The sequence below is a fragment of the Pan paniscus genome, chromosome 20 (genome assembly GCF_029289425.2).
Source record: "Pan paniscus chromosome 20, NHGRI_mPanPan1-v2.0_pri, whole genome shotgun sequence".
NCBI classification, from domain to species: Eukaryota; Metazoa; Chordata; class Mammalia; order Primates; family Hominidae; genus Pan; species Pan paniscus.
Genome location: NC_073269.2, coordinates 49354781 through 49369630, shown reverse-complemented (window position 1 = coordinate 49369630; position 14850 = coordinate 49354781). Strand labels below are relative to the sequence as shown.

Sequence of the window (14850 nt, the reverse complement as noted above, 5' to 3'; positions counted from 1 at the left end):
GTGTACTGGGTCCCCCAGCAGTGCCAGCCCACCGGCGCTGTGCTCGATTTCTCACTGGGCCTTAGCTGCCTTCTGGCAGGGCAGGGCTCGGGACCAGCAGCCCGCCATGCCTGAGCCTCCCACCCCCTCCATGTGCGGCCCGAGCCTCCAGTGCGGGCGGAGACTCCCTGAGGAGTGCCACCTCCTGCTCCACAGCACCCAGTCCCATCAACCACCCAAGGGCTGAGGAGCACAGGCACATGGCGTGGGACTGGCAGGCAACTCCATCTGCAGCCCCAGTGCGGGATCCACTGGGTGAAGCCGGCTGGGCTCCTGAGTCTGGTGGGGATGTGGAGAACCTTTATGTCTAGCTCAAGGTTTGTAAGCGCACCAATCAGCACCCTGTGTCTAGCTCAGGGTTTGTGAATGCACCAATCGACACTCTGTATCTAGCTACTCTGCTAGGGCCTTGGAGAACCTTTATGTCTGGCTCAGGGATTGTAAATACACCAATGGGCACTCTGTATCTAGCTCAAGGTTTGTAAACACACCAGTCAGCACCCTGTGTCTAGCTCAGGGTTTGTGAATGCACCAATGGACACTCTGTATCTAGCTACTCTGGTGGGGACTTGGAGAACCTTTGTGTGGATACTCTGTATCTAATCTGGTGGGGAGGTGGAGAACTTTTATGTCTAGCTCAGGGATTGTAAATGCACCAATCAGCACCCTGTCAAAACAGACCACTCGGCTCTACCAATCAGCAGGATGTGGGTGGGGCCAGATAAGAGAATAAAAGCAGGCTGCCTGAGCCAGCAGTGGCAACCTGCTGGGGTCCCCTTCCACATAGTGGAAGCTTTGTTCTTTTGCTCTTCGCAATAAATCTTGCTACTGCTCACTCTTTGGGTCTACACTGCTTTTATGAGCTGTAACACTCACTGTGAAGGTCTGCAGCTTCACTCCTGAAGCCAGCGAGACCATGAGACCACGAGCCCACCGGGAGGAATGAACAACTCCAGACACGCCGCCTTAAGAGCTGTAACACTCACCACGAAGGTCTGCAGCTTCACTCCTGAACCAGCAAGACCACGAACCGACCAGAAGGAAGAAACTCCAAACACATCCAAACATCAGAAGGAACAAACTCCAGACGCGCCAACTTAAGAGCTGTAACACTCACTGCGAGGGTCCACGGCTTCATTCTTGAAGTCAGTGAGACCAAGAACCCACCAATTCCGGACACAGCGCCACACAGAGGAATCTTCTCTGTTATCTGCACAGTGAATCTGCCCAAGCCCTATGTCACCAGCAACCCCGCGGAGGATGAGGAGGCTGTGGTCTTAACCCGTGAACCTGATACTCACGGCACAATCTACATGTGGTGGGTAAATAGTCATAGACTCACACTCAGTCCCAGGCTAAAGATGTCCAATGATAACAGGATCCTTGCTCTACTCAGTGTCACAAGGAGTGACACAGGACTCTTTGAATGTCAAAGGAAGAATGTAGTGAGTACAAGCCACAGTGACCCGGTCACCTGGATGTTCTCTGTGAGTATCCTCTTTTCCTTCATGGACAAGGCTGCCAGCCCAAATCCACATAACTCGAGGCCAGGCCTCTCAGTCCCTCTCAGGTCCAAGTATGAAGACACTTACCCCTGGACCCCCAAGCTGGCCATGACTTGCTGTCCCAGGCAAACCTGGGTAGGCCCAGGAAGGGAGGGGCTTCTCCGGTCTTAGGAGACTCTGGTTTCACAGCTTGTGATGGGAGAAACAGGTGAATGTCGTTGACTCCTCCAGTTCAGTGAACACAGAGGAAGTTTGGCTGGGACTTTGGGGTTGTGACTTGGCAAAAAGGAACACTGTGTCCCTTTCACAGACCAGGAGCTTCCCATTCCCTCTGATAACATTACCTGTGACTTTATTCTCTTTGCTCCAGATGGCCCAGATGAACCCACAACTTATTCTTCAGACACCTATTACTATCCAGGGTCAAACCTCAATGTCTCCTGCCTTGCGGGCTCTAACCCATCAGTAGAGCATCCTTGGCTGCTGAATGGGAATAACGAGCAAACAGGACAAGAGCTCTTTATCCCCCAAGTCACTACAGAGAATAGTGGGGACTATCTGTGTTATGTCCATAACCCAGTCACTAATGGCAAAAACTTCACAACCAAGAAAATCACAGTCCCTGGTAAGTGGATCGCTGGAGCATTGGCAATATGCTTTCAGGTGAAGCCTATCTGGCTTTCCAAGAAAGAGCCAGGAAAACATTTTTATTCTCAGCCTGTGTCCCATGCACAAAAGTAAATCCCCAATTTTTCTCCTGAACCGTCCCAATTCATATCTACAGATTCTCTTCCCCTTGTTTTCCGGATTTCTGGTGGATGACCTTGGGTCCAGCCTGAGAAATGTAGGGAAATGGCTTTATCAGCCCCAAGCACTATGCAGTATAAGGGCCTTCATGGAGGGAGAAAGAGGAGGGTCCTCATGGTCAAGCTGTTTCTGTCACCAAAACATCCCTTCTGTCTCCTTTGTGTGTATGTCTGTGTGTGTGTACTCCATGAGCTGCAATGAACATCAGAGGCTTCAAAACAAGCCCACACTTTTCCCCAAATGAGAGGAGGAAGCCCCTTGGGTGAGGGAGAAGCAGCTCAGACTCTGCTCCCTGCATTGCTGTGGGCTCACCCAGTGACTGACCCTACCCTGACTCCACCCGGGCTGGGGCCAGGGCATGTGGATAAGGTGCCTGGGTGGCTGGTTCTGAATCTGGCTAAATCGAGCTGCCAGTAGAAGCCAAGCCTCCCATGAGTAAGGCTTTAAAAAATGGGAATAGGGCTGTGTCCTGGCTCTGAAGTCACTGCCTGTCTGAATCTGTGGACACAGCACATGGAATACACCACAGAGGACAGTGAGTGACACACACTTGGAGAAATAGGGAGATTAACTCACAGAAGCTCTCTATGGCAGGGAAGGAACAGTGACAAAAAGTGTGTATTTATAGAGAGGGTAAGAGTACTAGACACTATATATCTAACACTCACCATTAACTGTTTCTAAGAGTGCAATTTAGTGCTGTGTAACTATCAACACTATCCATTTCCATAGCTTTTTTTATCCTACTATACTAAACCTCTGAACCCAATAAATGATAACTCTCATTCCTTCTCCCCTTAACCCCTGGTAATCACCATTCTAATTTCTGTCTCTATGTAATTGACTATTCTAACTATCTTACATAAATGGAAGTAGATAATAATTATCCTTTTGTGTCTGGCTTATTTCACTTCGCATAATGTCTTCAAGATTCATCCATTTTGCACGATGTGTCAAAATTTTATCCCCTGAAGATTGAAGAACATTCCAAAGCATGGATATACCTTTTTATTCATCCACTTATCTTTCAATAGACTTTTCAGTTGTTTCCACCCATTGGCTATTGTGAGTGATGCTGCTGTGAACATCAGTGTACAAATATCTGTTCAAATTTTTTTCAATACTTTTGGCTGTATGTCCGGAAGTAGAATTGCTGGTTCAAGTGGTAATTCTTTATTTTTTTTAAGAATCTGACATACCATTTTCTTTCCTGTTGTTGTTGATGTTGAGACAGGGTCTTGCTCTGTCACCCAGACTGGAGTGCAATGGCACAATCTTGGCTCACTGCAACCTCCACCTCCCAGGTCCAAGTGATTCTCGTGCCTCAGCCTCCCGAGTAGCTGGGATTACAGGTGCATGCCACCATACCCAGCTAATTTTTGTATTTTTAGTAGAGATGGGGTTTCGCCACGCTTGCCAGACTGGTCTGAAACTCCTGACCTCAAGAGATCCACCCATCTTGGCCTCCCAAAGTGCTGGGGTTACAGGCGTGAGCTGGCCATGCCATGCCATTTTTCCACAGTGGCTATAACATTTCCCATTGCCATCAGTAATACGCTAAGAGCTTCAATTTTCCCACGTACTCGAAAACATTTGTTATGTGATGTTGTTGTTCATGTTGTTGTTCATGTTGTTTTTATCAAAGCCACCCTAATGTGTGTGAGGTCATGTATCACTGCGGTTTTGATTTGCATATCTCTAAGTATTAATATTGAGAATCCTTGCATGTCCTCATTGACCATTTGTATATCTTCTTTAATAAAATCTCTATTTTAGTCTTTTCTCCATTTTTTATTGGGTTCTGGGATTTTTGCTATTTTTGGTTTGTAGTGTTCTTCATGTATTCTGGAAATTAATCCCTTATCAGATATATGATTTTCACATATTTTCCCTATGTCATAGTTTGCCTTTTTACATTCTTGATAATGGCCTTTGATATATAAAAGTTTTTAATTTTCATGAAGTCCAATTTATCCCTTTTTTGTTGCCTATGCTTTTGTAGTTATAACTAATAAATCATTCTGAAATTCAATATCATGAAGCTTTTTCCTCATGCTTTCTTCTAAGAGTCTGGTAGTCTTCACTCTTCCATTTAGGTCTTTGATCCATTGTGGGTTCATTTTTTTGGATATGGTGTGAGGTAAAGGTTCAACTCATACTTGTCCATGGATAGCCAGCTTTCCCAGTATCACATGTTAAAAAGACTGTCCTTTCCCCATGGAATGGTCTTGGCACTCTTGACAAAAATCATTTGGCCATATATGCTAGCTTTCTTTCTGGGTTCTCTATTCTATGCCATTAGTTACTATGTCCTCCTTTATGCCAGTACCACACTGTATTGATTACTGTAGCTTTGCAGTAGATGCTGAAATCTGAAAGTGTGAGTCCTCCAGCTTCCTTTTTCCTTTTCAAGATTGAAGTTTTTCATTCCATCCTGGACATGTTGCACTCAGATATTTTTGAAGGTTTTGGAATGTGAGAAAGGCTGATTGCTATTTTCTATGACTTTAGAACTTTTCACCATTTCATAGTTGCATCTTTCTCTTGGTGTCTCAGTTGTGGCAGCAATGAATGGCCTCCATGCAGGGACTTGATTGACAGAGGGCCCAGGTCAGAGCATTCCAAATTCACCTTATATATGATAAGTCTATCGTGTATATACTTATCATTTATATATGATAAAATTGGCATTTATATTACATATGTGAATTTTACATATAAATGGCCTAGTGTTTTATGTGTAACCTTTTTTCATATATATGGAAATATGTATATATTTTAAATGGTTGTATATATATACTTTTAGATTATATATTGTATATAAATAAATATATAGAGATAAATATGTATATGCTTTTTCCATATGTATATATAGAAAAAGAGGTAACACATAAAACACTAGGAGGCTGTGGACACAGCACATGGGACACAGCACAGAGGACAGTGAGGGACACACACTTGGAGAAATAGGAGATTTGGCCATGGGAGCTCTGCATGGGAGGGAAGGGGCAGTGACAAAAAGTGTGTATTGATAGAGAGGGTAAAACTACCAGACACCATATATATATATAAAATATGTCAGTTTTATTATATATAAATGTCCTGGTGTTTTATGTGTTACCTCTTTTTCCATATACATATATGGAAATGTGTATATGTTTTACATTATTATACATTTTATATTATTATTTTGTTATATATTATATATAAATAAGTATATGGAAATATATATATTTTTCCTATACACAATAAAAAACAGGTAACACATAAAACACTAGGACACAGTTACTGGCTACATGTGGGAGAGAGAGAAAAAAGCTAAGTGCAAAAAAATCAAGCCTGGTATGTTAGTTTATACCCACTGAGATGCATCCAAGATGGGATTAGACATGCAAGATAATTTATTAGGAAAAATATCTGTGAGGGAAAGTGGGGCAGGCATGAAAAAAGTCTGGGAGAGCCTTGAGAACACTATGCAAATCTGACTCCTGTGAGGGAGAAAGAGAAAGAAGATTTAGCTTCAGTTCAAAGAGAGCATGGCAAGGCTGACAGGGAGTCCTCCCACCAGTCACCCAAGAGAGTAAAACAGAATCTCGCAGAATGGGGCTTGCTTTCATATCCCTGCTGGGAGCTTCAGGAAAGTGAGGACTCTATGCAAAGTAGGTTGTCAATTTGGAATGTGCTGATCTGGGCCTTCTGTCAATCAAGTCAATCGATTATTAATTAATCAACTATTAGCTGGGAGTATTGGGATTACCTAGGGAAATTTTTCAACATACATAAGCCTATAATTTCTTGACCCTATTCATTAATGGGCTCCACCAAGAACTCAATAATCCTTTTGAGAAACACAAGCTGCCATGGAGAACTGACAGTCTTATTCATGCCTACCACAACTGACACACTGAGAAAAAGATGCAACCATGAAAGGGTACAAAGTTCTAATGACACAGAAAATAGCAGTCAGCCTTTCTCACATCTTTATGATACCTTCAAAAATGTCTGAGTGCAGCATGGTCAGGATGAAATTGACAGAAGACTGATCACTAACCTAGAAACACATTGAGAGAGAAAAAAAACTGCAAGAATATAGTTGGCTAATCATCTATCAGCAACCCTCCCACAAAATTAATCCCTGAAGGAACAAGTAGAAACTACCTCATACTTAGTGATGGTTCCTAAGGTACCACACTGTAAAATAACATCACCTTTATTCCTTCTCTTCTTTTCTTTCCATGACAGATACTTCAGTACAAGAAGTACTCCTGGCCTTTCAGGTAGAGCCACTGTCGGCATCCTGATTGGAGTACTGGCCAGTGTGGCTCTGATCTAGCAGCCCTGGTGTAGTTTATTTCAGGAAGACTGGCAGGTATGATGGCCTTTCCTTTTGTCCTGTTTCCTGCAGGGCTGACTGCCATGCTTGGGGGAGGGAAAGGACTTCTTTGCCGGTATTTGGGACTGGATCTCCTACTCCTCCCACTAAACTCCTGCTTCTCAGCACTTATTCCTGCAGGTCTCTTCTCCCCTGTTCTTCATGCTCCCTGTACCCCACTGTCTCCTACAAATGATTATCCTCAGCCTCTGCTCATTTGTTTCCCAGATTCAATACCTTATAAAACCTTCTTGATCCTTTTTTTTAACATCTCTCACTTGTGTCATTCTCTCCATTCCCACAACCTCAATAACTGCTAGAGGTACTGTTTGACTTACCTCCAGTCTTTGAAATCTTCCTTGTGTGTGACTGCCTTGTTACCTTCCTAAATTCTAGTTAACTCCCCTATTCAAAAATCTTCAGGGATCTACTATTGTCTATTTGATAAGTTCACATTTCTTCTCTTTACTAATTTTTATTGCTTCCATTCCCTCTATTCCCTAGTGTAATTCCTCCATTCTAATTAAATCTGTCTGTCTACACATCCCTTCCCTTCCACCTGATATACACATGGAATGCTTAGTTCCAATGCTATGGCTAAAAACAGTGTGATCTCCCATCTACCATCTGCATTATGGGCTTACCCATACCCTTCATCACAAGCAACCTCTGACCTCACAGAGGAAAATGACTCCAGCATTAATGTGTAAACCTGAGACTCAGAACACAACCTACCTGTGATTGAGAACCTTTTCCTGATGACCAACTCATATGTTCATGAACGATACAGAAATGAAGAAGGCAAGGTTTCTACCCCAAGGAACATAAAGCCTAAGATAGATGATAAGACCAGAAAAATAATTATAATACCAAAATAGAAAAAAAGTGAATGCCACAAGAAATCAGAGAAATCTGAGGGGAAATACAGCTACACATTGGAATCACCGGAAAATGTTTTTTTAAATGGATGCCCAAGCCCCACCCAGAGGATCCAATTTAATGGTCTAAAGTGAGACTCAGGCATTGGTAATTTTTTTTTTTTTTTTGAGACAGAGTCTCACTCTGTTGCCCAGGCTGGAATGCAGTGGCACCATCTCAGCTCACAGCAAACTCCACCTCCTGTGTTCACGCCATTCTCCTGCCTCAGCCTCCCAAGTAGCTGGGACTACAGGCAACCACCACCACACCCGGCTAATTTTTTTGTATTTTTAGTAGAGACAGGGTTTCACCGTGTTAGCCAGGATGGTCTCGATCTCCTGAACTCATGATCCACCTGCCTCAGCCTCCCAAAGTGCTGGGATTACAGGCATGAGCCACTGCATCTGGCAGGCATTGTTAGTTTTTAAGTCTTCCCAGATGCTACTAATGTGTAACCAGGATAAAGAACAGCTGTTCTAATAGGTAAAACTTAGACCTAAATTAATGCTTATTAGCTGGGAGTATTGGAATTATCTAGGGAAATTTTTCAGCATACATAAGCCTATACTTTCCTGGCCCTATTCATTAATGGCCTCCACAAAGACCTCAGTAATCCTGCTGAGAATCACAAGCTACATGGAAAAGTCACTTTATTTGATATGTAAAATTATATGAAAAGCATTTTCAAATCATAAGTGGTAAAGGATGCTAAACTTTCTCTATGTTATATTAATGGATATGTTACTGATATGATTGTTCCAGAAATTGTATGAGATTCCTAGAAATTAAATATGTTATCAGCCATAATGTCATATACCACAGAAGTAACTAACTTTTTATGTGAGCTGTGTTATCATAATGAATTCTCATCAGAGTTTTAACCATAGTCATTTAAAATCTTTGTCATTCACAGATGTTGTTTTTATTCTTCCTCAAAGCATTTCCAATCAGCTACAGTCCAAAATTGCTTCCTTTTCAAGGAGATTTATGGAAAAGATGCTGACAAGAACTCTTTAATACAAGTTTCTAATAACTTTCAGATTATAGCACTGGACTGTCTAAGAACTTCCAAAACTTTAAGAAACAGGCTGATATCTTCATAAAATTCCCAGCCTAGACCACGCAGGAAAAACACTGATTTCATTGAAACAATTGATAATAATGAGGATAATGTTTTTATGATTTTTATTTGAAAATTTGCTGATTCTTTAAATGGTTTGTTTTCTAGATTTATGGAATTTTTTTCTTTTAATCTATCTATAGCTTATAGCAGTTCAATAAACTATACTTCTGGGAACCGTAATTGAAACATTTACTTTTGCTGTCTACCTGACTGCCCCATAATTGGGCAACTATTCATGAGTATTGATATGTTTATGGTAATACAGATATTTCCACAAGTACAGCAACAATCTGCTCTGTTTGTAACAAGACACATTTCAAATCACTGGTTATATTACCAAGGCTTTGACTGGGATGTTATATTCAAGAATATAGATAGAATGAACCAGTATGAACTGCAGGCAAAGTCTAAACTCAGCCTTGGTTTGGCTTCCTATTCTCAAGAGGTTTGTAAAAGTTTAATCTGAGATTCCTTATAAAAACTTAGAGCAAAGAAAATTTTAAAAGAGCGCCTACATGGTCCATTGCTACTCTTGCTGCACTTATGTAAAGAATCAGACCACGTTTGAAGAAACTCAACCTATTTTGCAAACAAATTTATTCTACTGAAATTATCATTGGTAAAACTAGAGATGCCCATAGAGAGAAAAATTATGTGGAAAATAAAAACTGTAGTACACCGGTTATGAGATTGCAGCTCTGTTCATTGTTTCTGTGTTTTTATTATCCACCTGTAGACTGGACATTACCCTGAATTCTACTAGTTCCTCCAATTCCATTTTCTCCCATGGAATCACTAAGAGCAAGACCCACTCTGTTCCAGAAGCCCTATAAGCTGGAGGTGGACAACTCAATGTAAATTTCATGGGAAAACCCTTGTACCTGAAGCGTGAGCCACTCAGAACTCACCAAAATGTTTGACACCATAACAACAGCCGCTCAAACTGTAAACCAGGACAACAAGTTGATGACTTCACACTGGACAGTTTTTCCCAAGATGTCAGAACAAGACTCCCCATCATGATGAGGCTCTCACCCCTCTTAACTGTCCTTGCTCATGCCTGCCTCTTTCACTTGGCAGGATAATGCAGTCATTAGAATTTCACATGTAGTAGCTTCTGAGGATAACAACAGAGTGTCAGATATGTCATCTCAACCTCAAACTTTTACGTAAAATCTCAGGGGAAATGTGGTTCTCTCCACCTTGCATACAGGGCTCCCAATAGAAATGAATACAGAGATATTGCCTGTGTGTTTGCAGAGAAGATGGTTTTTACAAAGAGTAGGAAAGCTGAAATTATAGTAGAGTCCCCTTTAAATGCACATTGTGTGGATGACTCTTGCCATTTCCTAAGAGATACATTGTAAAACGTGATAGTAAGACTGATTCTAGCAGAATAAAACATGTACCACATTTGCTAACACTGTTCTCTTAAAATAATTTTAAAAGAATGGGGTGGGCCCTCCCATGTGTCCAGGCCAGGTCTCTGAACACAATCCTCCATCTGCAGTAACAATGCCTAAGAAGATGACATGGACTTGGTCCCGATATGCAGCCATTCCTGTATACCCTTCCCCTGCTGCAGGGCCGTACCAGCCCAGGGCCCAAATCTTCAGCTGCAGAGCTGACAGAGAACATGGGATACCCAGCATCCCTTACCTTCTTCCAGTCCACTGCAGTGGCTACTGGCATGGCCCATTTATCCCTGAGGACACCCATCTGCTGACCCACAGTTTCTAAGAGTCAGACTTTCCTGGCTTCTCTGAGTCCCAGCTACTTTCACTCTGCTGAATCCTTCTTCTCCCCACAGGTGTCATTGCCTTAGCAGACACCTCTTTCAGCTGCAGCTAACAGGTAAGCCAAGACCCAGACCCCAGAGGATAAACAAGGATTTCAAAACCTACTGTGTCCAATGGAGATGCCCACTTGTGAGCGGCAAGCCACCCAGGTGCCGAGGCAAGAGACCGAGGACACCAGCTGTTCCAGTATAATAAAATATAAAAGAATAGTTACACCAGATATAGATCTTAGATATGATTATATATGAATATCATTAATCATTAGTTGGTAGCATTGCTAATATTATAATTATCCTTGGTCTATAATCATAACCTAGGAAAAGCCAGGCCATACAGCGATAGGAGCTGGGGAGACATAGTAAGAAGTGACCAGAAGACAAGAGTGCGAGCCTTCTGTTATGCCCAGACAGGGCCACTAGAGGGCTCCTTGGTCTAGTGGTAATGCCAGCGTCTGGGAAGATGCCGGTTTCCAGGCAAACCATGATCTAGTGGTAGCCTCAGTGTCAAGGAAAAACACCTACTACTTAGCAGACCGGGAAAGGGAGTCTCCCTTTCCCTGGGGAGTTTAGAGAAGACTCTGCTCCTCCACCTCTTGTGTAGGGCTTGACATTAGTCAGGGCGACCCGCAGTTATTCAGAGGCCTAACTGTCTCCCTGTGATGCTGTGCTTCAGTGGTCACGCTCCTAGTCCACCTTCATGTTCCATCCTGTACAACTGGCTCTGCCGTTTAGTTAGCAGTAGCAAATTAGTGAAAGTACTAAAAGTCTGTAATAAGCAGAAATAATGGTGTAAGCTCTCTCTCTCTTTCTCCTCTAGCTCTCTGCCTTGGCTGCCAGGCAGGGAAGGGCCCCCTGTCCAGTGGACATATGACCCATGTGACCTTACCTATCATTGGAGATGGCTCACATTCCTTATCCTGCCCCTTTGTCTTGTATCCAATAAATATCACCACAGCTTGGCATTCGAGGCCACTAACGATCTCCGCATCTTGGTGGTAGTGGTTCCCCGGGCCCAGCTGTCTTTTATCTCTTGGTCTTGTGTCTTTATTTCTACAATCTCTTGTCTCCACACACGGGGAGAAAAACCCACCGACCCTGTGGGGCTGGTCCCTACACCCACTGTACAGAGACAAAGAAATAGAGATGTATACAACTCCCCCAACAACACTGTATCCCAAGACAACGTCCTCTCTGCCCCTCATTGTGGAATTCACTGTCTCTCACCACGTGGGCAGGTGCTTCCAGGGTCTCACAATTCTTCCACAAGAGGCAATGCACACTTTAACATAGCACTTCAGCAAATAAAGTGGTGAGAGTTTACCTACTTAGATAAAGTTTCTTAAAAGGTTCTCCCAAATTTCCCCCTGAAGAAGACAGAAAAGGCTTTCCCAATGGTGAAACATTGGCCTCTCCACCTTTCAGAAAAGGAACGCTGAATAGCCACAATAATCTTGCCAAAATAAATTGTAGGCTTGAACTTTATTTGAAACCTCGCAAAGGAGTGCAATTATTAAAACAGAAGCTGCTGGCAAAAGAATGGACATAAAGAAAAATGGGATAGAATTGAGAGTCTAGAAATAAACCCTCACACTTATGATCAATTACTCTTTGAAGAGGGTGTCAAGACAATTTAATGGATTAACAATTCTTCTTTCAAATGATAGTGCAGAAACAACTAGATAACCACATGCAAAACAGTGAATTTACATAACTCTACCTCCCACCATATGAAACAATTCTCTAAAAAATTGATCAGCGAGTTAAATATAAGACCTATAACCATAAAAACATCTTAAAATAGACACAGAGGTACATACTGATGACCTCAAATGTGCCATGGATTCTTAGATATGATACAAAAGCATGAGAAACAAGAAAAAAAGATAAATTGGGCTTTATCAAGATGTGAGCCTTTTGTGCATCAAAGGAAATTATCAAGAAAATATTTAATAGACACCGAATGAGAGAAAATACTTGCAAACCACATATAGGCAGTTTTCATGTTCAGATAATATCAAGAACTAGCTACAACTCAATAAAGAAAGGACAAATCATCCAATTTATAAATGGGCAAAAGACTCAAATAGACATTTCTTCAAAGAAGATATACAAATAGTCAAGAAGGACATGAAAAGATACTCAACATCAATAGTCATTAGGAAAATACAAAGTCAAAGCTGCAATGAGACACCACATCACACCTACAAAACTCGCTACCATTCTTTTAAAATGTTAAATAACAAGTAGCAGTATTATGTAGAATTTGAAATCTTCATACATTGCTGGTGAGAATATAAAAAGGTACAGCCACTAGGAGAAACAGTTTTGCTGTTTCTCAAAAAGCTAATCATAGAATTCTCATTTGAAAGAACACCCATTCCTAGGTATATACTCAAAAAATTAAATCCAGGGACTCAAACAGGTACTTGCATGGGAATGTTGATTGCAGCATTATTCACAAAAGATAAAATATGAAAACAATCCAAGTGTTCATCAACACATGAATAAATAAATATGGTGACACATACAACAGAATGTTAATCTGCCATGAAGAGGAATGAAGCTCTGACACCCGCTGGAACATGCATGGACTTTGGAAACATTATGCTAAGTGAAATATGTCAGAAACAAAATAACATAATTGTATACTTCCATTTATATGAAACATCAAGAATAGGCAAATTCATAGAGACAGAGTAGAGATGATCAAGGTCTAGAATAGAACTTACAAAGAGTTATTGCTTAAAAGATACAAAGTTTCAGTTTAAAATGATAAAAATTTTCTAGGGAAAATAGTGGTGATGGTAATTTAACAAGGTGTATGTGGTTAATTTCACTTGATCGTGGATTTTAAAGTGGTTAAAATAGCACATTATTCACAGAACTGTGAAAAATAGATTTCTATTATTTAATTCACCCAGGCTAAGGTGTTTGTTATGGCAGCTGAAGCCCATGAATCCATCATCTGAGCCAGTGTTTCAATGAAAGGCATCAGGTTTTCAATCAAGTTAGCTGGAAGCTCCTGTATCCAGGAGAACCAGAGGCCCCAAAACAAGAGCTCCAGCAGGGGCTCAACCAGCACAGGTCCCATAGGACAGCCTCAGTGTCAGGCTCTGGATGGCATGTGAGGCTACAATGATACAACCACAAAGTGAAAATGTAAGTTCTTGTACTACTTACAGACACTAGGGAGCCCTCGGCACACTTGGAGACCACAGACACAGAGGTCAGTGAGCCCAGGCTTTATTAAGTCCAGGGTGTTATCTGACAGGTTTCCAGCAGGGAGCTTTAATGGATGTGTTCAAAGCAAGCAACAAACACTGGGACCAGGAGCTCACGCTGTGACTGAGAGGAGGTCACTTTAAATGTGAGGGCGAATGTCAGAATTATCAGCTTAAAGAAGCATCTGCAGAGAGGGGAGTCCAGCACACCAAGCAGGAGAGATGCCTCTAATATTTTATCTCTGGCCACCAACTGGAGTCACTTGAACCAGATACAGTATTGAAAACTGCCATGGTGACCAAGCCCTGCCTCTGATTTGAGGCAAATAAACTTACACCTTAAAAAATGAATGCCAAGGCAACATGACACTATGAGCATCATGATATCCAGGGACACCAGCAGGGTGTGGTACTGTGCCCTGGAGTCAGAATCCTGGGTTCTGGTCCCTGGGAGTGAGAAAAAGAAAATGACTTGTCCCTGCCCCCCTGATATTGATCTTCCCATCCTGCTGCTCCCTCTTCTGCTCCCAAGCCCACGTGCACTGCTCAGCCCCAGACATCACTGCCCCCAGGGTATACACAGTGCCGCCTACTGCACACAAACACAAACTCACAGAAGGTGACAAAAATCTGCATTTGGGACATCTGATTGTGAAAGAGGGAGAACAGTGAACATAGAGCCACAGAGACTGGGACTCACGGGGCTGGAAGGTGACGGAGCTGTAACATAACATATGTGTGACCTCGTGTGAAGTGTGCAGATCCACATGGAATAAAACATGCAGCCTGGCCTGGGATTGCTGCCATTCACACTTCCCTCCCTGTCCACCAGAGGGCGACAGAATCCCTCCCAGCCTGGAGCCTTCCCAGGGGATGCCAACATCCCTCAGCGGAACCCACACCCCAGCAGGGTCCACCCTCACCAGGGTCACTTCGGCCCAAGTCTTCAGCGCCCTCCATGCTCCCAACACGGACTCTGTCAGCTCCTCTCTGACCTGGCGGCCGCCAACCTAACACCACTCCCTCTGTAGGTAGCTCCAGCCCCACACACCTGCTCCTTCCCTGGG

The 14850-nt window shown here is 42.6% G+C and overlaps 1 long non-coding RNA gene across 1 annotated transcript in view; it reads left to right on the top strand.

The window, feature by feature from the left end:
* The window catches only part of LOC130541006 (uncharacterized), a 36868-nt gene extending 26685 nt beyond the window's left edge, over positions 1 to 10183 (top strand). The window contains exons 7-9 of the long non-coding RNA XR_008955053.2: positions 1915 to 2169; positions 6594 to 6720; positions 9501 to 10183. This is a non-coding gene — a long non-coding RNA (uncharacterized LOC130541006). The remainder of the gene's footprint in view (positions 1 to 1914; positions 2170 to 6593; positions 6721 to 9500) is intronic.
* Positions 10184 to 14850: the final 4667 nt, after the last annotated feature.